The sequence below is a fragment of the Symphalangus syndactylus genome, chromosome 11 (genome assembly GCF_028878055.3).
Source record: "Symphalangus syndactylus isolate Jambi chromosome 11, NHGRI_mSymSyn1-v2.1_pri, whole genome shotgun sequence".
NCBI lineage: Eukaryota > Metazoa > Chordata > Mammalia > Primates > Hylobatidae > Symphalangus > Symphalangus syndactylus.
The window spans coordinates 93395924-93423262 of NC_072433.2; the positions used below are offsets into that span (position 1 = coordinate 93395924).

General features: G+C 35.1%; 1 pseudogene; it reads right to left on the bottom strand.

Annotated features, from left to right (window-relative positions):
• On the bottom strand, positions 1 to 27272 carry LOC129492899 (protein RUFY3-like; annotated as a pseudogene).
• Between the last annotated feature and the right edge of the window lie 67 nt (positions 27273 to 27339).

Consider the following 27339-nt stretch of genomic DNA (forward strand, 5'->3'; position numbering starts at 1 on the left):
TCAAGTGAGCTCACTTTTATTCATACAATTATTAGGGAAAACAAGCAAAATTTCCAGTAACCCCAAACACTGCCTTTTCTCCCTGGATCTAGTTAATTACTCTCAACTCATTAGTTGACTCTAAGCACTGGCTCTAGGAGATCCTGACACCTAAAACACAGGTACAGATTAACTTGCATAAATTTTTCGGTCCAGGTCTTGGCCTCCAGTCTTACGATGGCCTGGTGGAATATTGCTTCATCAGATGCTTGTGACAGGGGCTGCAAACTCGCTCAGGCTTCATAGTTGAAGGAAGAGGCAGTTCATTTGTTGAACAGGCATCACAGAAGGTTCCTCTGCAGTTCTTACACACATTCTTTGTTAGGCTGACATCTTCCTGGCATAGCTGACACACCTATGGTTTCTCAGAGAGCAGCAGCTGATCCTGTTCATCCATAGGGTGAACATAGGGTGGGGTTGCAGTCTGTGGCTTTCTTCCAGAGGCATTTTTAGTTTAATATTTTCCTCTTGCATTTTGTGCTTCCCATCCATCTTGGATTCTGGCTTCTGGGAACCCTTTCCTGGGATACTCCTGTTGTTTTGTAATTTTCTTTCTTTTTCCTGTTTTAGTTCTAACTCAAGCTGGTTCTGCTGCCTGGTGAGCTCCTTGACTTCCAGATGCAGGCTGTTGATCTTATCTTCAAAGTCCTGTTTGAAGAGCCAGTTGTCCAACTCAGCAGACTGACAGCTTTGCTCAGCCTGGCACAGTCTTTGTTCAAGTTGTTTAATGATAGCAGCCATCTGATTAGTCTTCTCTTCCAAGCTACTCTTTAGTTCACTTTTCTGTTTTACTCCTAAGTCTGAACTCTGCAGCTTAAAGGCAAGTTCATGCTTGAGGGGCCTGAGATCATCCAGCTGCTGCTGAAGAGATACCAGGGCATCCCGCTTCCCACAGACATCCTTCTCCAGCATCTTCATATCTCCTGCCTCATGCTGATCTGAATCTCCAATTTTTTCAACATCCAATGGTAATTGTGTCTCTTCTTTTAAATGCTTTCTTGCTTCATTTGGTGCTTGCTCTTCTGCAGTTCTGTCTTGCTTGGGACCCTTTTAACTGGATTCCAGTATGTAGGAACTTTCCTCTTTAACTGACTACATTTCTTCTTGTAAGGTAATAATTCTGGTGTTTGCAACTGCAAGCTCCTCTGTCAGTTTAGTGTTGGATTTTTCGAATGCATCTACTTTTGCCTGCAGGTTATTTACAGTAGCATTCAAATGTCTGTTCAGGTCTTCTACAAAGTTCTTCTGGTCCAGAATCGCAGTAATCTGACTGTCTCCTTCACTACTTTTACTGCTGTTCCCGTCCTTGAGATACATTGAAAAATCTGCAACTCCAGCCTGAGAGTCCAAGTCTTCTCCTTTCACACAGAAATTGGCATCAGTTACATTCAGACCCACCAACAGGCCAGCAATTATGGCTCCTTCTTCTTCCATCATAAGGGCACTGGGTTCGTAGAATTCACTGAGAAGTTCTTTCTTACTGATCAAAGCTTTCATATATTTGAAAGTTTCTTTTGCATTAATGCCAAACGAAGGCAGGCTCTTCCTCTACCTACTGGCGTCTTACGTCCTGGAAGATCTTTAACACTTGCTGTTATCTCTGCGGCTCCTGGAACAAGTTTTTCTACCAGTTCTAGAGCCCCCCAGAAGGATATATTTTGTCCAAGAAAAGTTTTCTTTTTTTTTTAAGCTTTTAAGCCATGTTTCAGTCAGTGCTCCATCACCACAAAGAATTGCTGAAGAAGTGCGTAGTCAGAGCCAAGAGTCCTCTCCAGGTTCAGAGCTAATTCAGTCAAGCCCCTGATACTCAGCTTGGCCGTGTTCATGAGGTTCATGTGTTCCTTAGCCGTGAGGTAATTAGGATGGTGCTTGCCGCTGCCGCCGCAGCGCTGCTGCTCAGGTAGCTCAGCAGCAGGAAGGGTAGCAGGGAGCAGGCGACAGCGGGGTCCTCCAGGAGCACTGCTGCTCAGCAGCGGGCGCACTCCGAAGCCGGCTCCTCCATCGCCTGGGTACAGCAAGAAGAAGGGGACGGCCACTGGCAAGGCAGCCTCCGACTGCCCGGGGGCGGGGAGGCCGGCGGCGGCCCCTTCTCGCCCTCTCCTATAAGCAGTTTTATAAGCTTTCTGAGACTAGAAAAAAAAAAAAGAAAAGAAAAGAAAAGAAAAAATCAGTCTCTATTTTATATGCGTATAATTTTTTTTAAACCAAAAACTCATTATGGACAAAACAAAATACTACCATCCCACTCCAAATTATCTCTGCATCATGCTCACAACCTCAGCACAAAGTTCAATAGAGGTTTATTGGATATGTTGGCTTCAATCATTGAGTGCAGTAATGATGAAATTTCGTCAGTTTTTGTAAACATTCTCTGAGGCCAGCTACAACTCAGGCTGTTCTGAGGGTTACACTAATTTTGAGAAAGGCTCGCAATGAAGATCCCTTTTTTTGTCTACCTCAGAAAAAATATATAGGTTTAAAATCCAGAGTTCTTTGTCAATGTCACACATCTAAAACCTAGATACACAGGATAATTACTTTATCGCTATGGCAATTAATATATAAATATTTTAGAATATTAGGAAAATTTAGAAAGTTTTGCTAGTGCTGTTTGCCTTCATTAGGAAATGCTTAAACAATAAATTGATAAAGGCAGATTGTTAAAAAATTAATCTGTGATATTAAAATTTATTTCCAATCATGTTTTATGGGAATTGTATTCTATTTTTTGTATTTTTACCACAGTCTTTTATTATACTATATATAAACCTGTATTTAATATCATATATGTTTATGTCTTTGACATTTGAGAGATTCCTATTTTTATGAAATAATCAGCTTTGTAAATATTTCTTATTCTATTTTAAATACTTGGTTCTAAATTACATGAAATGTCAGTTTTAAGTATGGTTTTGTGGACAATTAGACACACCAAAAAGTCACCACCACAGAATTATTGTTTATTGAGAGGCCTTAAGCATGGAAATTGTTAAAGTAAACTTCTCTAACCACAATGGTTGAATGACTTATTCACAGTGGTAATGGAACTATTTGGGTCACTTTCAGAAAAAAAAAAAAAAATTATATAATTATATTACTGCAATTACAATACATCACTGTATTATTAAAAATGGAAATTATATTTTTACTACTTTTTTGCCTCTCTTCGCCCACCCCCACAAAACAAGGTCCTACTAATTTAGCAAGAAAGTTGACAAGTTACATTTTAATCTGATGCAAGAAAATTTAGACTATTCAAGTATTATTTTTAATTCAAAACAAAGAATATGTGTGTCTTCCTCGCTTTGTGAGATTGAGATAGCATTGAAGATCATCAAATAATTTTTATGTAAAGTTGCAAATTTTAAAAAATGTATTGAAATGCTTTCAAAGCAATATTTTAAACATGTTTTGAATGTGTTGCCATACACTGTGATTTACATAAGCAAATCTCACCAAAAACAATGATTAATGTACTTACCATTTTCATTTTAGTGATGAAAAAATTTTGGATTCTTCCACATGGCCTCTTAGAGTGCCATCCAATTCAAAAGGTAATTTTTAATAATTAACCATTCAAAATCTTTAAATGCTTGATGTATTGTAAATGCTTACAGAACTTCAAAAGAGGAAGGGAACCTATAAGTTAGTAGAAAAGAAGGTTAAGTTTCATGGTTACTAAAAATATTTGAGAGAGCTGGATTAATATGCAGTATACATTTCCTGACAGAATTAATTAAAAACAATTTTTAAGGATGTTAAATATGAAGGTGTTAAACAGTGGGAAAAGGAGTAGCTTTTCCAAGAAAAAAAAAATGATGCTTATGTTGGACAGGGTGGGCAGGGAGAAATTCAGATTCTTTTGAAAATGTAAGTACAATATAAAAAGCACATACACAACATTTAGTTTGGTCTTTGGATTTGTTTTCTTTTCTAGTTTTAGCAACTGAAGTCCAATGTTGTTTTAGTGACTGGGCATGATTATACTTATCCACATCTTTCCCAAAAATGTATGCATAAATTTTCTCTCTTCACTTATATTTTATATCTATGCTATCATATTTGGCAGAAAATTATTCTCTACATAGGCATTGTAGCATTTTACGTAATTCTAATTAGACATATATCATGACATATATGGTATAGCACATCCTGGTACTATTGCTAACAGTAAAATTTTGCTGAGAAAGTAAGATGAGAATCTTAGAAGCTTTGATTATCAGATGCTGAGGACAGCTGTGGTATTAAAAGCTAACAGTTTGAAAACAATAATCTACTGAGAAAATGATGGTATGGAATGACCATATGCATTATGCTATGTAAAAAGAAAGCATATAGACACACACACACACACACACACACACACACACACACACTAGCTATAGAAACAGAGACATATTTATCTGATAACACCTCAGTTTTTCTTTAACATAGTTAGTTTTTCCTTTTTTCCCTCATTACTTCTGACAAGTTCAGTACATTGTATAGTTTTTAACCTTCAAAGTTCTTGCTAAGATTAAGTTTCACTAAGATTAAGTTTTGCTAAGATTAAGAAAAGTGCTTTTGTGCTAATATTGTTTACACTAGAAAAAGCATGAAGGTGTTTTGAGAGATTGTCAAACTCTTCTCAATATTGTCAGCCACCCCTCAATAAACATAAAATTCAATCAAAATCAGTGTACTTCATAGAAAAACCCAGCTTTAAAGTGAGCTGCCTACTCTGCTTTTGCAAAAAGCAGAAACACACAAACACACCCACACACCCCTATCCATTCCCACCACACAAATACTCCCGGACAAAAGTCTTTCACTAAACTTTACATATACAGAGATTCTAGATGCAACCATGATGTAAGGAAAATTGAATCTGAATTTCAAATTTAATTTTCCCTGAATGTGTACATGGAGTGTGTATGTGTATATGAAATAATTACATGTTGCTGTTCTCAACTGATTATAATGCTATTACATAATCAATTTTATGTTGTGAACATTAATTTTTTTTAAATTGACAGACAAAATCATATCTGTTCATTGTGTATAACATGATATTTTGGAGTATAAATATACATTGTAGAATGATTAAATCTATATAATTAACATACATATTACCTCACATGGTTACCTAACCATAGTTACCATGTTGTACAATAGATGTCCTGAACTTTTTTCTCTTCTCTAACTGGAATTTTGTATCCATTGACCAACGTTTCCCCAATATCTACCCTACCAACCCAGTCCCTGGTATCACTCTGCTGTTCTCTACTTCTGTGAGATTAACCTTTTTTAGATTCCACATATTAATTAGATAATGCAGTATTTGTCTTTCTGCATCGGACTTATTTCACTTAGCATAATGTCCTTTAAGTTTATCCAGACTGTCCTTCTTTAGATAGCTGAATAGTATTCCAGTGTGTACATATAAATATTTTCTTTTCTCATTAATCTGTTAGACACTTAGGTTGTATCTTGGTTATTGTGAATAATACTAAAACAAACATAGCAGTGAAAATATTGCTTCAACAGACTGATTTCATTTCCTTTGGATGTATACCCAGTATTGGGAATGCTGGGTCATGTGGTGGTCTTATTTTTAATTTTTTGAGAAAGCTCCATATTGTTTCCATAATGGCTGTACTAATATACATTCCCACCAACAATGGGCAAATGTTTCCTTTCCTTTACTTCCTTGCTAACACTTAGCTCTTGTCTTTTGATCATAGCCATTTTAACAGGTGCTTGGTCATATCTTGGTCATATCTCACTGTGGTTTGGATTTGCATTTTCCTGATAATCAGTGATGTTGAACATTATTTTTTATGTACCTGATTGCTATTTGAATGTTGTCTTTTGAGAAATGCCTATTCAATTCCATTGTACAGTTTTTAATTGAGTTATTTCTTCTTTTGCTATTGAGTTGTTTGAGTTCGTTCTATATTACATGTATTAACCCCTTATTAAATACACAGTTTGCTAATATTTTTCCTATTCAGTAGGTTGTCTCTTTATTCTGTTGATTGTTTTCTTTGTTGCGAAGAATCTTTTTAGTTTGATGTAATCCCATTTGTCTATTTTTGCTAGTGTTGCCTGTGCTTTTGGGGCCATATTCAAAGTTATTGCCCAGAACAATGTAATGGAGATTTTTTCTCTATTTTTTTCTAGTAGTTTCATAGTTTTGTGTCTTACATTTAAGTCTTTAATTATTTTTGAGTTTATTTTGGTATATGGTGTGAGATAGGGTCTAATGTTTTTTTTCTGCATGTGTATGTCTGCTTTTCCCAATAGCATTTATTAGAGAGCCTGTCCATGCATCATTGTATGTTCTTGATGCCTTTGGTGAATATCAGTTGACTGTAAATATGTGGATTTACTTCTGGGTTCTCTGTTCTGTTCCAGTGTTCTATTTGTCTGTTTTTATTACAGAAATATGCTATTTTATTTACAACAGCTTTGTAGGATATTTTGATTCAGGTAATGTGATGTCTCCAAACTTTCTTCTTTTTGCTCAAAATTGCTTTGGCTATTTAGGATCTTTGTGGTTCCATAATAATTTTAAGGTATTTTTCCTATTTCTGTGAAGAAAGTCATTGGCATTTTGATAGGGATTGTCTTGAATTTGTAGATTGCTTTGGATAGTAAGATCATTTGATCAATATTAATTCTTCAGATCTATGAACACAAGAAATCTTCCCATGTATTTGTGTCTTCTTCAATGTCAGTGTTTTATAGTTTTTAATGGAGAGATTTTTCACCTTCTTGATTAAATTTATTCCTAAGAATTTTATTTTTTTGTAACTATTATAAATGGGTTAGTTATACATTTTCTTTTTCAGATAATTTGCTGTTAGTATATAAAACCACATTTCCCTCATTCAGATGCTGGTACCTGCAGCAGAAATTGCTTGTGGTATGTCTGGTCCAGCCACAGCTTCAAACAGATTTTTGCATGGTGACTTTTTATTCTGCAACTTGACTGAATTATTTTATTAATCCTAGTAGTTGTTTGGTGGCATCTTTAGGGTTTTCTATCTTATAACATCATATTTGCAAAGAGAGACAATTTAACTTATTCATTTACAATTTGGATATCTTTTATTTCTTCCTCTTGCCTAATTGCCCTGGTTAAAACCTGAAGTGCTATATTAAATAGAAGGAGCAAGAGTGGGCATTCTTGTCTTATTCCAGATCTGTGAGGAAAAGCTTTCAAATGTTCACTGTTGAGTATGATGTTAGCTATTGCTTTGTCTTATATAGTCTTTCTTGTGTTTAGGTACACTCGATACCTGATTCATTCAGTGTTTTTAACAATAAAATAAAATTGTATTCAATGCGTTTTCTACATCTATTATAATGAGTGTATGAATTTTTTCCTTATTCTATTAAAGTGATGTTTCACATTTGTTAATTTAGACATTGGTGGCAAGAGGCAGACAGTTTCCTAGGTGGGAAGGGGTGAGTCCCTAGTGAAACACCACCTTCAAGCCAGGGATGGCCTGAAGCTATGGGGTTGGGCTTCCAGTTTCAGGTGAAGTCCTCCACCAGGAGTGAGAACTTCCTTGGTGCCTTTTGGTCAATCAAGTGATGCTTTATCCAGCCAGATTCAGACACTCCTTGGGACCACCTTACTGCTGGTAGGAGATACCCACTTTGGGTCTCCTCTCTGCAGACAGCCTTTTGGTCACCCAGTAAAGCTCTTCTCCACCTTGCTCACCCTCTAGTTGTCCATGTAACCTCATTCTTCCTGGACATGGGACAAGAGCTCAGGACTGTCAAACAGTGGGCATGAAAGGGGCTTTAACACATTTCTGGCTGGCTCACCAGGCTGTGGGTGATGACATGCTCCCAGATCGTGGGAGTGAAAAGTGATGACACTTCTGGGGGCCCAGACCTCAGGACTCCCTGAGCCAGAGCTGTAACACTATAGCCCTCTCACCCTTTCCTGGTGCTGGGTGACTGACTCGCACAGCATGAAGCAGTGGTGAGGCTGGACCATCCCAGGAGCCACTGGCCAGAGCAGGGCAGTAAGACTGAAATAGCTGTAACACAAATGGGCCTCCAACAAACCCACCCCCTCACTTACCATGCTGCAGATGACAAAAAGAAGAAGGAAAAAAGAGCTGTATCCCTTCTGGGAGTTCAGACCTCAGGGCTTCCTGAGCCAGGGCTGTGACATGCCCTAACACACTCTTTGGGACTCTGCAGTTCCTGGCATCTCTGAGCTTTCAGGCACCACCACATTTCCCTCATTCAGATGCTGGTGCCTGCAGCGGAAGTTGCTTGTGGTATGTCTGGTCTAGCCACAGCTTCACACAGAGCCAACGCCTGTGCCAGTGCCTGAAGCTGCCTGCCCCACTGCAGCAGCTGACATGCGTGACTGTGCACAGTGGCCAGACTCCACGTTCAGTCACTCACACACGTCTTGCTGCTGTGCGCCTGGCTTGCCCTTGGCAGGTGTGGGATCCAGGTCAGTAGTGTGAGCCAGGTGCAGCATGCTGGGCTGAGTGGGTGGAACAAGCCCAGCAGGCATGATCAAAGCTCAAGCAGAGGCCCCACCAACCACAGAGGTATCTGTCTAGTGAAGGGACACCCAAAGGATCCTGTGACAGTATGTTGAACCATTCCTGCAGCCCTGGATTTAGTACCATTTGGTCATGTTAATGATCTTTTTTCTGTCCTGTTAAATTCAGTTTGGCAGAAGTTTGCTGAGGATTTTTGCATCTATATCCATCAAGGGGTCTCAGCCTGCAGTTTTCTTTTTTTGTGATATATTTGGTTTTGCATCAGGCTCAGCTGGCCGCATAAAATAATTTTGTAAGTATTTCTTCCTCTTTATTTTTTTGGAAGAGTTTGAGGAGAATTAGTATTAGTTATTTAAATGACTGATATAATTCAGCAGTGAAGTGATTAGGTTTTTGGCTTTTCTTTGATTTGAGGCATTTTATTACTAATTCAACATCCTTACTTGTTACTGGTCTCTCGCGAGTTTCTATTTCCTTCATAATTCACTCCTGGTAGGTTGTATGCATCAAATAATGTATAAATTTCTTCTATATTACCCAATTTGTCGACATATAGTTGTTCATAATAGTCTCATGATACTTTGTATTTCTTTTTATCAGCTATAATGTCTCCTTTTTCTTTCTGATTTTATCTGAGTCTTTTTTGTTTTTCTTAGTCTAGCTAAAGGTTTCTCAATTTATCTTTTCAGATAAACAACTCATAAACTTGTTGATATTTTATATTGTTTTTCTAGTCCCTACTTCATTTATTTCTACTCTAATTTTTATTATTTTCTTTCTTCTACAAAGTTTGTGCTTAGTTTATTCTTGCTTTTCTGGTTCCCTGAGATGCAACATTAAGTGTTTTATTTGAGATCTTTTTTTTTCTTTTTTGGTGTAGCTATATGTTGCTATAAACTTCTGTCTTTGAACTGACTTTGCTGTATCCCATAGGTTTTGGTATGTGTGTGTTTTTTTTTTTTTTGTCTCAATAAATTTTAAATTTTTCTTTTAATTTATTCATTGACCTGTTGGTTGTTGAAGAGCATGTTGTTTAATTTCTACATATTTGTGAATTTCCTGAAGCTTCTGCTATTATTGATTTCTTGTTTTATACCATTGTGGTCAGAAAAAATACTCAATATAAATTTTAAAATCTTACATTATTCAAGAATTGTTTTGCGGCCTAACATATAATCTGTCCTAGAGACTGTCTCATGTGCAGTTGAGAAGATTGTACATTCTTCAGCTGTTGGATGGAATGTTTTGTATATGTCTCTTAGGTTCATTTGATCTAGAATGTAGATTAACTCAGATGTTTATTTATTTTCTGTCTAGGTGACCTGTTCATTGCTAAAATTCTGGTGTTTAAATTCCCTACTAGAATTGTATTGTTGTCTAACTCTCCTTTCAGAAATATTTACATTTGCTTTATGTATTTAGGTGCTCCAATATTCAGTATATATTTATAAATATAGTATCATCTAAATGAATTTACCCCTTTATTATTAAATAATGCCCTTCTTTGTCTCTTTTTACACTTTTGAAAGTCTGGTTTAGTTGCTATGGATATAACCACTCTTGTACTCGTTTAATTTTCATTTATATGAAATACCTTTTTTTCTATCCCTTTTATTCTCTGCATGTCCTTAAAGGTGAAGTAAGTCTCTTGTAGGGAGCATATAGTTGGTTCTTTTTGGTAATACATTGAGCCACTCGGTCCGTCGTTTGCAGAATATAATTCATTTAATTTAAAGTAATTACTATCTGGTAAGAACTTATTACTGCCATTTTATTAATTGTTGTCTAGTTGTTTTGTATATTTTTCATTCTTTTCTTCTCTTGCTGTCTTTTGATGCTAAGTAATTTCTATAATGGTATGCTTTGATTTCTTGCCTTTTTATGTATTTTCTATTGCTTTTGTTTGGTTGTTATTATGAGGCTGGCAAAAAGTTCTTATAGTTATTAAAGGCTATATTTAGCTGAAAACAATTTAACTTTAATTGCAAAAAAAAAAAAAAACTGTACACCTCTACTCTACTCCACACAATATTTTGAATTTTTGATGTCACCATTTATACATGTTTATAAATTTCCTAGTCTATAAAAAATTACTGTGGCTATTATTAGTTTTAATTGTTTTGTCTTTTAACCTTCATACTAAAAACACAATAGATTTACAGATCACTGTTATAGTATTAGAGTATTCTGAGTTTGACTGTATGCTTACTTTTCTAGTTTCGTATTTTCACGTTTTCATGTTACTCATTTGTATTGTGTTCTTTCAGCTTGAAGAACTCCTTTTACTATTTCTTGTAAGACAGTTCTGATGTTAATAAACTCCTTCAGCTTTTGTTGTCTGAGAACGTCTTTATTTATTCTTCTTTCGGAAACATAGCTTTGCTGGGTACTGCCTTCTTGATTGAGAGGTTGTTGTTGGTTTTATTTTCTTTCAGCATTTTGGATATATCACCCAATTATGTCCTGCCCTGTAAGATTTCTGCAGAGAATTTTCCACTGCAAAGTTTTACTCTGTGATCTTGCTCTGCTCCTCTCCCCAATTTTAGTTTTTATTTGGAAAAAATCACAAACAATTTTCTGTGTGCCTATTGTGTGCAAACTGTCGGTTATTATTTTCAACAAAAAATTTAAATGAATTTGTCATTACTGTAAATATCCTTTCTTATGGACTGAAATGTGTCCTTTCAAAATGGCATGTTGAAGCCCTTATCCCCAAGGTGAGGACACTTGAAAACAGGACCTTTAAGTAGACAATTAAGCTTAAGTGAGGTCATATAGAAGGGACCCTAATCCAATAGGAATGGTGTCCTTATTTGATTAAAGAGAAAGAGAGAGAAAAAGAAATACCAGGAGTATGCAGAGACAGAGAAAAGGTGATGTGAAAACATAGTGAGAAGGGAGCTGTCTGCAAGCCAGAAAGAGAGCCCAGATCAGAAACCAAACAACCCTGAAAGCAATTTGATCTTGGGGCTTTTAGCCTCCAGAACTATTAGGAAAAAAAAATTCTGTTGTTTAAGTCACCTCATCTGTGGTACTTTTCTTATGGCGTTTCTAGCAGATAAATATACCTTTTATTGCTTTTACATATGGCATTCTCATTTAATCTGATAAGATATTTGTGAATATTCAGAGGGCACAGAAATAATTCAAGTTTGAATGTTATTTAAAGTGTTTTTAAAATTTACCCTTCTTGTGTCTTTCCAAAAATAATACAAAATATAGAAAGAAATGTTAAAACTTAAAAGCTCTAAAACCTGATTGAGTATATTACAACTTTTCAGTTTAAAAATTATTTTTGTGTCAAATCAAGGTTTTAGAAGGCATATTCTTTTAACAGTTTAGTTATTTTAAACATTTTATAATCCTGTTTTTTTAAAAAAATATTATTGACATTTAGTTTAAATGGAAATCATTTCACTGTTAAGCAGATAATTGGTGTCCTTTGCTGTGCAGAAGTAATCCATTTTAAATGCAAAAGAAATTACTAAATAGGTAGCCTGAGAATATTCTGTATCAATTCAAATATTATCTAGAAGTGGAAAATACTGGTCAGGAAAACCTTGATGATTAAAAGTTCATCAAGGCCAACAAAGTTACTATGAAGTAATATCTAGTTCCAGTCAGTATATGAATCTGTATCTCAGAATTTATCATAAAATAGAATCCAGACTCATACTTTTAGGCACAACATGTTTCCTATTAACTTTATGGTCTAATTTTATATATGAATTGTAAACACATGTGCATACAATATGTTAAGGATATAATATGATCTATAAACTTAAGCTTTCAATATTGTGTAGGTATATGAATTATTACAAGCTTGCCTCCTACACAGGTGGCTGAGGCAGGAGAATCGCTTGAACCTGGGAGGCAGAGGTTGCAGTGAGCTGAGATTGCGTCACTGCACTCCAGCCTGCTGACAGAGTGAGACTCTGTCTCAAAACAAAACAAAACAAAAACAAAAACAAAACAAAAGAAAGCTTGCCTCCATTAGTAATATAAAAATTAATATGCAAAAAATTACAGTGTTTAAATTCTTGAACAATAATTCACACCAATAATCCCAGGATTCAACTAAGAATTGCTAGGGTTGGTTCCTGCATATATAGCCTTCTACTACTAGAAGTCTTTTAAAAGAGCATATATTGCCACAAAGAATAGAAATTAATCAAATATAGCTTTAAGTACTGACAATATTCCATTTCAGATCAAGTCATTTATTCCATAACTAATTTGTAAGAAGGTAATACATACTAATCACTCTTTGAGCTCTTACACAGTTTATAATCCAATTTAAAGAATAAACACATTTGCACATATATAAACAACAAGATTTTATTTTATTTTTATTTATTTATCTTTGAGATGGAGTCTTGCTCTTTCACCCAGGCTAGAGTGCAGTGGCATGATCTTGGCTCACTGCAACCTCTGCCTCCTGGGTTCGAGCAATTCTCCAGACTCAGACTCCTGAGTAGCTGGGACTACAGGTGCATGCCACCCACACCTGGCTAATTTTTGTAGTTTTAGTAGATACATGGTTTCACCATGTTGCCCAGGCTGGTCTCAAATTCCTGACCTTAAGTGATCCACCCACCTTGGCTTCCCAAAGTGCTGGGATTACAGGTGTGAGCCATCCCATCATGCCTAGCCCAAACAACAGGATTTTAAATAATAACATGGGGAGATTTTAGTTAGAGCTGAGTAGTCATGGAAAGACTTTTTGTGAAAGTGACATTTAAGCTAAGAACAGAATAATAAATAGAATTTATAAAGAGAAAGAGAGGAACAGATTTATCAAAAGGAAAAACATTTGAGAGTATTTCAAAAATTTGAAGAAAATAACAACAGATTAAAGACAATAAGAAAAGAAAGTGAGTGGGAAAATAGGTTAATAAATACCGATGTAAGGGTTAGATAATCATGTTCTTGCAGTCACGTCAAGTAATTTGGATGTATTTTCTAAAACCAAGCGGAAACAGTGAAATATTTTAGGAATGATGAAATAAATGTATTTTAGCAACTCTATAAATTTTGCAGTTGGTATAAGTTACTGAGATAGAAGAGAAATGTTTTAAATGTCATTTTTCTTTTTATTTAAATTTGGGATCAAGGGTTCAGTTACAGGCGTGTTAATATTGGGATGACTCTAATAAATCAGTATTGAAAGCTTATTTTTATAGTGATCTATCAGAAAGGCCTGGAGAATTTTTTAAATTACATTTTGTTAGTATTAAATTAAATTATATTTGGCCTAAAGCTGACCTTGTACTTTAAATTAATATATAGCAAACTGCAATATAACTTAGTATGTAAATAAATTGCAACTTAACCTAAGAGTATATTCGTCTAACAAATAGCTGAATCTCAGCCAATCACAGTAACTGAGCTTCAGCCATTTACAGGATGCCAAATGATCTTTGTCCAACAAGGCAAAAGCCAAGCTGAAACCAATCAAGCTGTTTCTGTTGTCATTTCCTCATTCTTTCTATAAAGACAGCCTGCCCAGGTTGTTAGGTGGAGCTCTTGGAATCTTTCCAGGTTCTGAAAAATGCTGCCTGGTTCATGAATTGTTCTTTGCTCAGTTAAACTCTGCTTAATGTAATTTGTCTGAAGTTTTTTATTTTAACACTGGTAAGCAGAAGAGGAAGAAATTAGCTGAATATTAAATAGTTTAGATATAAGAAAGAGGCCTTAAAAGATCTACCAAAGAAAGCTGAAAATAAAATGGTTATCATGGTAAAAGGGAAAACAAGAGTGTGCAGTGTAATAAAAGAAAAGGAAAGAGAACTCTATGAAGGCAGGTTCAGCCCTCCCAGTATTGCTGATAAGTCAAGCAAGATGAGTACAAAAACAATATTCTTGATTTTAGTCACTGACAGTAACCATAGGAGTATCAGCAAAAAATTAGGAAATATCTATATCAAAATAGAGTCAATGAGTGTCGAAAAATTATATATAGATAAATTTGTAAAATTGCATTGAGAGACATTTATCAAAGCCTAAATAAATGGTTCAAAATATGATATTTTAATGATAGTTTACTTTAAAATATCTATAGTTTCAAATAACCTCAGTAAAATTTCACAGATTTTGTCAACTTTTTCAATTAGAATTTTGAAACTGAAAAGTAAATGCATAGACCAAAAAATCTGGAGGGAAGGATGTGTAACTAGGGGGAACTTGACTTACCTGATAATACCATGAATTAGAAAGCTATAATAAATGAAAGATCATTAAAATAATATAATGATAAATGTATAAGACAACTGAGCAGAAAAGATAAACCTTTTAAAAAGTATACATGGATACTGGATATATTACACAGGTAGAACCACATATTGGTGGGAAATAAAAAGAGTTCTTCAAAAAATTATTGTGGTACAATACAGTATCCATATAGAAAAAAAGTGACCACTCTTATAAAGTAAACAAAAATCAATCCTGGATGGCTGAAAGACTTAAACATAAAGCCACCACTGAAAAATATTTACAAAACAATAAGCATAGTATCTTCATGTTTTTTGAATAGGTTGAGACTTCCAAAACAAAGAGAAAAATGAGGGTCCTACACCCATGAAGCCTGGCTCATTGCTGGCACAGCAGTCTGAGATCAAACCGCAAGGCAGCAGGGAGGCTGGGGGAGGGGTGCCTGCCTTTTCCCAGGCTTCAGTAGGTAAACAAAGTGGCCGGGAAGCTCGAACCGGATGGAGCCCACCACAGCTCAAGGAGGCCTGCCTGCCTCTGTAGGCTCCACCTCTGGGGGCAGGGCACAGACAAACAAAAGACAGCAGTAACCTCTGCAGACTTAAATGTCACTATCTGACAGCTTTGAAGAGAGTAGTGGTTCTCCGAGCATGCAGCTTGAGATCTAAGAACAGGCAGACTGCCTCCTCAAGTGGGTCCCTTACCCCCGAGTAGCCTAACTGGGAGGCACCCCCCAGTAGGGGCGGACTGACACCTCACAGGGCCAGATACTCCTCTGAGACAAAACTTCCAGAGGAACGATCAGGCAGCAGCATTTGCGGTTCACCAATATCCACTGTTCTGCAGCCACCGCTGCTGATACCCAGGCAAACAGGGTCTGGAGTGGACCTCCAGTAAACTCCAACAGACCTGCAACTGAGGGTCCTGACCGTTAGAAGGAAAAACTAACAAACAGAAAGGACTTTCACACCAAAAAGCCATCTGTACGTCACCATCATAACAGACCAAAGGTAGATAAAACCACAAAGATGGGGAAAAAACAGAGCAGAAAAACCCAAAACTCTAAAAATCAGAGCGCCTCTCCTCCTCCAAAGGAATACAGCTCCTCACCAGCAACGGAACAAAGCTGGACGGAGAATGACTTTGACAAGTTGAGAGAAGAAGGCTTCAGAAAATCAAACTACTCCAAGCTAAAGGAGGAAGTTCGAACCAATGGCAAAGAAGTTAAAAACTTTGAAAAAAAATTAGACGAATGGCTAACTAGAATAACCAATGCAGAGAAGTCCTTAAAGGACCTGATGGAGCTGAAAACCATGGCACGAGAACTATGTGACGAATGCACAAGCTCAGTAACTGATGAGATCAACTGGAAGAAAGGGTATCAGAGATGGAAGATGAAATGAATGAAATGAAGTGTGAAGAGAAGTTTAGAGAAAAAAAATAAAAAGAAATGAACAAAGCCTCCACGAAATATGGGACTATGTGAAAAGACCAAATCTACATCTAATTGGTGTACCTGAAAGTGACGGGGAGAATGGAACCAAGTTGGAAAACACTCTGCAGGATATTATCCAGGAGAACTTCCCCAATCTAGCAAGGCAGGCCAACATTCAAATTCAGGAAATATAGAGAATGCCACAAAGATACTCTTCGAGAAGAGCAACTTCAAGACACATAATTGTCAGACTCACCAAAGTTGAAATGAAGGAAAAAATGTTAAGGGCAACCAGAGAGAAAGGTCGGGTTACCCACAAAGGGAAGCCCATCAGACTAACAGCTGATCTCTCGGCAGAAACTCTATAAGCCAGAAGAGAGTGGGGGCTGATATTCAACATTCTTAAAGAAAAGAATTTTCAACCCAGAATTTCATATCCAGCCAAACTAAGCTTCATAAGTGAAGGAGAAATAAAATACTTTACAGACAAGCAAATGCTGAGAGATTTTGTCACCACCAGGCCTGCCCTAAAAGAGCTCCTGAAGAAAGCACTAAACATGGAAAGGAACAACCAGTACCAGCCACTGCAAAAACATGCCAAATTGTAAAGACCATCCAGTCTAGGAAGAAGCTGCATCAACTAATGAGCAAAATAACCAGCTAATATCATAACGACAGGATCAAATTCACACATAACAATACTAACCTTAAATGTAAATGGGCTAAATGCTCCAATTAAAAGACATAGACTGGCAAGTTGGATAAAGAGCCAAGACCCATCAGTGTGCTGTATTCAGGAAACCCACCTCACGTGCAGAGACACACATAGGCTCAAAATAAAGGGATGGAGGAAGATATACCAAGCAAATGGAAAACTAAAAAAGGCAGGGGTTGCAATCCTAGTCTCAGATAAAACAGACTTTCAAGCAAAAAAGATCAAAAGAGACAAAGAAGGCCATTACATAATGGTAAAGGGATCAATTCAACAACAAGAACTATCCTAAATATATATGCACCCAATACAGGAGCACCCAGATTCATAAAGCAAGTCCTTAGTGACCTACAAAGATACTTAGACTCCCACACAGTAATAATGGGAGATTTTAACACCCCACTGTCAACATTAGACAGATCAATGAGACACAAAGTTAACAAGAATATCCAGAAATTGAATTCAGCTCTGCACCAAGTAGACCTAATAGACATCTACAGAACTCTCCACCCCAAATCAACAGAATATACATTATTTTCAGCACCACACCACACCTATTCCAAAATTGACCACATAGTTGGAAGTAAAGAACTCCTCAGCAAATGTAAAAGAACAGAAATTATAACAAACTGTCTCTCAGACCACAGGGCAATCAAATTAGAACTCAGGATTAAGAAACTCACTCAAAACCGCTCAACTACATGGAAACTGAACAACCTGCTCCTGAATGTCTACTGGGTACATAATGAAATGAAGGCAGAAATAAAGATGTTCTTTGAAACCAATGAGAACAAAGAAACAACATACCAGAATCTCTGGGACACATTCAAAGCAGTGTGTAGAGGAAAATTTATAGCACTAAATGCCCACAAGAGAAAGCAGGAAAGATCTAAAATTGACACCCTAACATCACAATTAAAAGAACTAGAGAAGCAAGAGCAAACACATTCAAAAGCTAGCAGAAGGCAAGAAATAACTAAGATCAGAGCAGAACTGAAGGAAATAGAGACACAAAAAATCCTTCAAGAAATCAATGAATCCAGGAGTTGGTTTTTTGAAAAGATCAACAAAATTGATAGACCACTAGCAAGACTAATAAAGAAGAAAAGAGAGAAGAATCAAATAGATGCAATAAAAATGACAAACGGGATATCACTACCGATCCCACAGAAATACAGACTACCATCAGAGAATACTATAAACACCTCTACACAAATAAACTAGAAAATCTAGAAGAAATGGATAAATTCCTCGACACATACACTCTCCCAAGACTAAACCAGGAAGAAGTTGAATCTCTGAATAGAACAATAACAGGCTCTGAAATTGAGGCAATAATTAATAGCTTACCAACCAAAAAAAGTCCAGGACCAGATGGATTAACAGCTGAATTCTACCAGAGGTACAAGGAGGAGCTTGTTGCTTCTGAAACTATTCCAATCAATAGAAAAAGAGAGAATCCCCCCTAACTCATTTTATGAGGCCAGCATCATCCTGATACCAAAGACTGGCAGAGACACAACAAAAAAAGAGAATTTTAGACCAATATCCTTGATGAACATTGATGCAAAAATCCTCAATAAAATACTGGCAAACCGAATCCAGCAACACATCAAAAAGCGTATCCACCATGATCAAGTGGGCTTCATCCCTGGGATGCAAGGCTGGTTCAACATACGAAAATCAATAAATATAATCCAGCAAATAAACAGAACCAAAGACAAAAACCACATGATTATCTCAATAGATGCAGAAGAGGCCTTTGACAAAATTCACAACTTCATGCTAAAAACTCTCTAAATTAGGTATTGATGGGATGTATCTCAAAATAATAAGAGCTATCTATGACAAACCCACAGCCAATATCATACTGAATGGACAAAAACTGGAAGCATTCCCTTTGAAAACTGGCACAGGACAGGGATGCCCTCTCTCACCACTCCTATTCAACATAGTGTTGGAAGTTCTGGCCAGGGCAATCATGCAGGAGAAGGAAATAAATGGCATTCAATTAGGAAAAGAGGAAGTCAAATTGTCCCTGTTTGCAGATGACGTGATTGTATATCTAGAAAACCCCATCATCTCAGCCCAAAATCTCCTCAAGCTGATAAGCAACTTCAGCAAAGTCTCAGGATACAAAATCAATGTACAAAAATCACAAGCATTCTTATACACCAAGAACAGACAAACAGAGAGCCAAATCATGAGTGAACTCCCATTCACAATTACTGCAAAGAGAATAAAATACCTAGGAATCCAACTTACAAGGGATGTGAAGGACCTCTTCAAGGAGAACTACAAACCACTGCTCAATGAAATAAAAGAGGATACAAACAAATGGAAGAACATTCCATACTGATGGGTAGGAAGAATCAATATTGTGAAAATGGCCATACTGCCCAAGGTAATTTATAGATCCAATGCCATCCCCATCAAGCTACCAATGACTTTCTTCACAGAATTGGAAAAAACTTCTTTAAAGTTCATATGGAACCAAAAAAGAGCCCACATTGCCAAGTCAATTCTAAGCCAAAAGAACAAAGCTGGTGGCATCACGCTACCTGACTTCAAACTATACTACAAGGCTACAGTAACCAAAACAGCATGGTACCGGTAACAAAACAGAGATATAGACCAATGGAACAGAACCAAGCCCTCAGAAATAATGCCGCATATCTACAACTATCAGATCTTTGACAAACCTGACAAAAACAAGCAATAGGGAAAGGATTCCCTATTTAATAAATGGTGCTGGAAAAACTGGCTAGCCATATGTAGAAAGCTGAAACTGGATCCCTTCCTTGCACCTTATACAAAAATTAATTCAAGATGGATTATAGACTTACATGTTAGTCCTAAATCCATAAAAACCCTAGAAGAAAACCTAGGCAATACCATTCGGGACATAGGCATGGACAAAGACTTCATGTCTAAAACACTGAAAGCAATGGCAACAAAAGCCAGAATTGACAAATGGGGTCTAATTAAAGAGCTTCTGCACAGCAAAAAAAACCGCCATCAGAGTGAACAGGCAACCTACAGAATGGGAGAAAATTTTTGCAACCTACTCATCTGACAAAGGGCTAATATCCAGAATCTACAATGAAGTCAAACAAATTTATAAGAAAAAAACAAACAACCCCATCAAAAAGTGGGCAAAGGGCATGAGCAGACACTTCTCAAAAGAAGACATTTATGCAGCCACAAAACACATGAAAAAATGATCATCACTGGCCATCAGAGAAATGCAAATCAAAACCACAGTGAGATACCATCTCACACCAGTTAGAATGGTGATCATTAAAAAGTCAGGAAAAACGGGTGCCGGAGAGGATGTGGAGAAATAGGAACACTTTTACACTGTTGGTGGGATTGTAAACTAGTTCAACCATTGTGGAAGTCAGTATGGTGATTCCTCAGGGATCTAGAAATAGAAATACCATTTGACCCAGCCATCCCATTACTGGGTATATACCAAAAGGATTATAAATCATGCTGCTATAAAGACACATGCACACGTATGTTTATTGTGGCACTATTCACAATAGCAAAGAGTTGGAACCAACCCAAATATCCAACAATGATAGACTGGATTAAGAAAATGTGGCACATATACACTATGGAATACTATGCAACCATAAAAAAGGATGAGTTCATGTCCTTTGTGGGGACATGGATGAAGCTGGAAACCATCATTCTCAGCAAACTATCGCAAAGACAAAAAACCAAACACCGCATGTTCCCACTCATAGGTGGGAATTGAAAAATGAGAACACATGAACACAGGAAGGGGAACATCACACACCGGGGACTGTTGTGGGGTGGGGGCAGGGGGGAGGAATAGCATTAGGAGATATACCTAATGCTAAATGATGAGTTAATGGGTGCAGCACACCAACATGGCACATGGATACATATGTAACAAACCTGCACATTGTGCACATGTACTCTAAAACTTAAAGTATAATAATAATTAAAAAAAAATAGCACTAACCACCCCCGCCAGGAAAGAAAAGATTTAATTTGATGCTGCCTTAAACAGACTATCTTGCTTCAAAATAAATTATAAAAAGAGTTAAAATTTTAGCCAAATTGTGGAAAGTGATATTTTTCACAAGTTTAACGTAATATCTTAGTATCTAGAACACATAAAGAACTTCTAAGGATCAATAACACAAAAACTAAACCTATTAGCAAAATGGGCAAACAACTTGAACAGGCTCTTTACAAAAGAGGAAATAGAGATGCCAAATAAATGAAAACCCAATGCTTAAGTTCATTATTAATATAATAATTCAAATTAAAACCACAGAGAAATACTGGAATACACTAAAAAAATTAGAAGGAAAACAAAGCTCATCAATCCAAAAGGTCGATGAGGAAACTGAAGAATAATGCCTCATGGCATTAAAATTGGTTGAAACACTTTTGAGATAGGTAGATAGTATTAGAAATTTTAAGACATGTTTAGTCTGTGATGAGCAATTCCATTCAAATTAATTCCCAAGGAAAATCCATACATATGTGAACCAGGAAACATGGACAAGAGTGTTCATGGCAGCTTTGCATAAACAAATGCTAAAAAACATCTCAATGATTCCTCAGTACTAAAATGAGTAAATGAATTGTGATATGCATGTTGCAGCGACACAAATGAATAAATTATGGTTATTCACAAAATGCATTAAAACACATTATTTTAGAAGAGGAAGATATATGAATATGTATGGTTCAATTATATTAATAAATTATGTTAACTGACAAAATAATTTTTTAGCGATTTACAAATCAGTAAAAAAAAGGCAAAAGCAAAAGAAGTAAATATTTATCATTAAAGTTAGGAGAATAGTTATTCACAATGTTAGTGAAGCTGGTAGATGTATTTATGTAGGGCATTGAGAATCCTGTTATGTTTTCTAACCAAGATGGTGTTTGCTCAAGTGTTCATTTCATACAATTTTTTAAACTGTGCATGTATTCATGTACATCTGTATACATTTTAATGCACTAATTTGTGTGTTAACGGTAATAATAATAATAACATGTACACAAAGCAATAATAATAACATGTACACAAAGCAATAACATGTACACCATTACTGAAATGGTAATTACTCTTTGTAAAAGCTTGGATATTAATAGGAGCAGAACCGTGGAGTATTCTGTTGCAGGAAATAGAGTTGAGATTGATTCTGTTAACCTAGGTGATGTTCAAGCACTTTATGGATGAAAAATGCCAGCCTTAAAATATTTTCAATTTTCACAAATTTGCTTAACACATTTCTTTACTTAATTATTGTGTAACATATCATCTTTTATCTTTACTCTTTTTAAACATTTTTAAAATTTCATTTTACTTTTAATTTTTGTGGGTAAGAGTACATAGTAGGTATATATATTTATGGGGCATATGGGATAATTTGACCAGGCTTACAATATGTAATAATTGCATCAGGGTAAATGAGAGCTCTATCACCTCAAGCATTAATCCTTCTTGTTCCAAAAAAAAATCAAATTATATCCTTTTAGTTATTTTTAAATATATAAGTATATTATTATTAAATATAGTCACCTTGTTCTATTAAATACTACATCTTATACATCTGCATACTTTTAGAGATAATAGATTGCATTTTAAAAGTTACTGTCTTCTAAATTTACATTGTATTTTAAAATGTTCTTGATGATAAGTGAGCACTTATTGAAGCAGAAAGATGTTGCTTTCAGAATTTAGAGCAAAAATAATTACCAATTAAATATATATAATATTTATGTAATTGTATTTCAGTTTTAAATGCCCTAGGAAGAGAATAATAATACTATATAAGAGATTCTGTAGATAATGCACACATTCTACAATAATAACTAAATAAAAGTGTTATTTCTTGCTGGAATTCATTTATGTCAATAAATATTATTTGACAAAGACTAGTCATTAGGTAAGGAAAGAACAAATATATTAATAATAACCAGCCACTTTGTGTCCTAACATCAACTGTCATAAAGCCTTCCTTTAAACCACTTTGGATTACCAGTTATTTTATATCCCCATGAAGAGAAGACAATTGGACAAGATTTATCATATAAGTTAGATAGATGATGCAACTATAGAAGGAAAACAAATATATGCTTTATTCCTGTGTGTTTATTTCAGATATGTTAAATTTTAGGTGTATTGAGTCTATTGTTGTTGATCTTTGTGATTGCTTTATTATCCAAAACAAAAAACACTTTGTGACTTCGATTAACTAAATCTATAAATAAAGAAGATATTTGTCAGTATATGTGTGTATGTTTATATATATGTGTTTGTATTATTGGACACTCGTATAATAGGAAAACACTATTATCAGATTCTAGCATCTTGTGACAGAATCAGGACTCTTTGCTTCTCTTAATTTCTGTTCCAGGGCTATGGCATTTTTATCTTGTGATTATTTTGTCTTTTGTATTTCTCTCTTCTTCCATGGATAGGAGAAATTCTCATGGGAAGGGATAAAATGTGTCAGGTCAATATCTTTACTCTGTGCTCAGACTCTACTGCTAAATCACTGCTGATCCTGCCAAAATAAGAAACTAGTTCATTGATTTACAATATGAATGGCCTCTGTCTATTGGTATAAACACACAAAGTAGAGAATCTTGCAGGACTTCATAATAAAAAGTCTTTGATGTAAGATGAATGACCTACAAAATATGAGGAAATCTACTCCTTTCTCCACCTCAGTGATGTCTGTTTTGTGAGTAGATAGATGATTTCTGCTGTAGGAATACAAAACTACCCATTTGCAGTTCCACCAAAATTTTTTAACAGTATCAGGAGCTCCAGATGAATTACATTTTGGTGAATATACCCAATGAGAGCACATTTCTTTACAAATGCCCAAAGTTTAATAAAGGGATGTTTATGTGTGTATGTGTACACAAACACACGGTACCTAGTTAAAATGTTTTATTTCCCTATGACTTTTTCTTAAGTAAGTTCTATCTTGTCACTTACAACTGTATAGGAAAGATCATAAAAGTCTTTCTGATTTTCATTTCTAAATATTATTAGAGTTATTTCAATAGTGAGCTTTGATCTCTAAAATTTACTCTTCTTCTACCTTTCAATATTACAACCTAATTTAGCCTAAACTGTCATTTAACTTATTAAACATTTAAAAAAGAATTTCAGATCTGCATTTATCTGACAAGGTGATGCATCCTTTTGAAGTTCCGTCTTCCATCACATCATGATGGTCTGTCACTCATGTGACAAGGGGTTTAAGATGAATGGAGTTAAGGAGAAAGGTCAAATAAAATGCACTGCCAGACTCTGGCATGACACAATCCATCAAATAAAAGATCAAAACCCCTTTAGCCTGTAAGCATTCGATTACAAATTGTCAAATGTTCGTGATAATCTAAACTTCTGAGACGAACTTAAAGTGAATATTGGCTTCAAAATGAAAAATGGCAATAAGTTAGTTAAAATTAAATTGAACTACAAACCTGTCACTTCCAAGCATTTTTCTCTTTTTAGATGGACACCATGCTAAATTCCATCTTCAGAATTTGGTTTTATTTCAGTACTGGATTTTTACTTAGATTTATAATTGAATGCTTCTGTGTTAGAAAAATGCTTTAAGTGTGCTTAAAAGGCAGCATCAAATCCAACTCATTGATTTAGCAGGTATGCAATGAACTCACATACCCAGCTATTAACATGTGGAGTTTTATATTTTGCTATGTTAGAGTTGGAGAGTTGGTGAAAAGTTCAGAGAAAATATAAATGTATATATTCTCATGGGAGAAGAAATTGTATTCTAGTGGGGAAAAAATGGTATGAATGGCCAAAGGGGCAAGTGTGATTGTAAATGATTAGGTTGATTTATTACCAAAGTTGAGGTTGCTAAATTATATGTCAAAATTGCTTTTAAGTTTTGTGTTATTCATTTGTTTTTTAACCTCTTAACTACACAATTTGAAATTAACATGCATACAGACCTCACAAGAAATAGCTATTATCTTGAGAACTCTAAGGTATTTAGTTTCTGTATGCAGCTAAAACCCAATTCTGGGAGCTGGTGTAGTATCTTTTATATGAAACACAATATTTAGGAAGTCAAGTGAAGGCTGTAAAATAATATATAAATAATATAGATACATAGATTTCTCATTTTATGTTTATATAAATATGTCTAATTGGGAAATTTAATGTAGCACAAGGAAAGTGATTGAAAATATATATTAAATCATGTTTATCATGAATTATTTTATAGTATGAATAATCACTCTTTAAAAGCTAGTCTTGTTTATGGAGTCAATTAACTAATTTAAATTAAAATATAAAAATATTTTAATAGGAAGTGCTATTAAGCCCAGTATGAATGAATTGAAATGAAAGTGTAAATTCTGTATTAGAGAAAAGCAAAATTGTAAATTCAGACATGAGAAATAAATTTTATTAAGCAGAATATAATGTTAAAATTCTAGTGATTTTTTTAATTTGTAAAGAATAAGTTAATTAGGGAATTCGAATGAATTTCTTTGGAATGCCTGAGACAACACATCCCCCAAAGGAAAGAAAAAAGTAGGAAGTTTTCCAGGTACAATGGATCCTTTTTTTCCGGAGGATTACTTATTTTTTGCTGATTGACCTTTTTCCATGAGTGTTGTTATTGGGATTGGTTAATTTAAAAAATTATAAACATATTACCCCAGGCCCCACGATTGGGTTTTAGTTGCATACAGTGATTTTTACATTTTTTTCAGGTGAACTCATTTGGACTTTCTTCACATCTCAGAGTAAAATTCTAGATAAGGCTTTAAGAAAAGTAAAAACAATATTACTCTGAATTTTGTAATGAAATTATATCTTACCCAAGAATTGAGATATTTTGATAAACTTTTACTGTCTCAAATTTTACGGCATGATCCTTTTTTGAGAGGAAAGCAATTATTTAAAGAATGAAGTGGGAGCCTGCTACTAGTGAAGCAGATAGACTTTCTGAATAAAAAACATCAAAGAATTATTTCGAACTTGTGTATTGTGTGTTTTTATTTTCAAATATAGAGGACTTCTCAGGTGACATTTTATCATTTTGGGGTATAGTTTAGAAAAGATAGTTTTAAGATACCAAATAATGAGACTGCAAGTGAAATTTCCAATAACATTACATTATTGAGGATCTGATACCACAGCACAAAAACCTTTATAAGATAAAATTTGAAGAAAATTGGATAGATTTTTTTCTCTTTTTGCGTTTCAACCTCACTGCCCTCGTGCATTATTGCAAAGCTTTTACTTGTAAAATTTAACCAACAGAGAAATTTTCAAGCATCATATAGTTATTAATGAACTGATCAGAAAGTGTTTAACAAACACTCAGTATGCAAAGGACTACTCATTCTTATGAAACCATTTCTGCAGCTCATTTGGGTATGCTGGCACCTTTGAGTGACGAGAATTAAACTGCTCAAGCGCATGGTAGCAGCAATGAGTTGCTCTACTTGTAACTGAAATCATGCTGCATTGGAGTCGATAAACCAGGTAACTAATATCTCTCTAAAGTGATTGTCATTTAAGGATTTTATATTTCAAACGCTCAACCAACATATATGAGAGATGATGAACAAACAAGCACCTCAGTGCCATTTAATAAACTCGTATGGAACATGGGAAAGCAGGGTAACCCATGTATCACATTACAACAAATCTGAAAATATTGGCGAAGGAAGAAGGCCTCAAGCACAAAGAATAAAAAAATAAAAATAAGAAGCACATATGATGATGATTCAAAGTACTCTATTCCAAGATTGGGCTGTTTATGCTGTACCAAAAGTTTGTTAGAGATACATATATGATTTTTTGAAATGAAACTATAGAGCAGATTGTACAAGGTTAACTTTATAGGGACAACAGACTGTTAAATCATAGCTAACCACTTTGCTCTAAGACTAAACACCTTGTTGTGAGACAATCAGTATTTCCAGTGCATAAAACAATCTGAAAGTGTACAGAAATGTACAGTAAGTCATGTTTTTATGAATAAAATTCTTAATAAATAATTCACTACCCCAATTAAAATTATAGAAAACCAATAGAGTAATCAGAAGCATACATATAAATTGTCTTATCTTTGAAAATAGTCCTCAAGTGTTATGAAAATTTTCAAATGTTACTTATTTTATAAGTGATACATGGGTCTCTTGCAATATATAGTTAGCAGACTAGAATGTTGTTTCGAAAGAAGATTACTTACCATTTTCTAAGATGATATTGACGATTATGATATTAATATATAGACCATGGATAGAGATACATAAGCAAATGGTGATTGTAACATGTCTAGAAAAAATATTGAGGTGCTATTTTCTGCAAAGAAAAAAAGGTTTTAATGTAGAATGTAATTAAAACTTTAATTAGAAATCCACATTTAAAC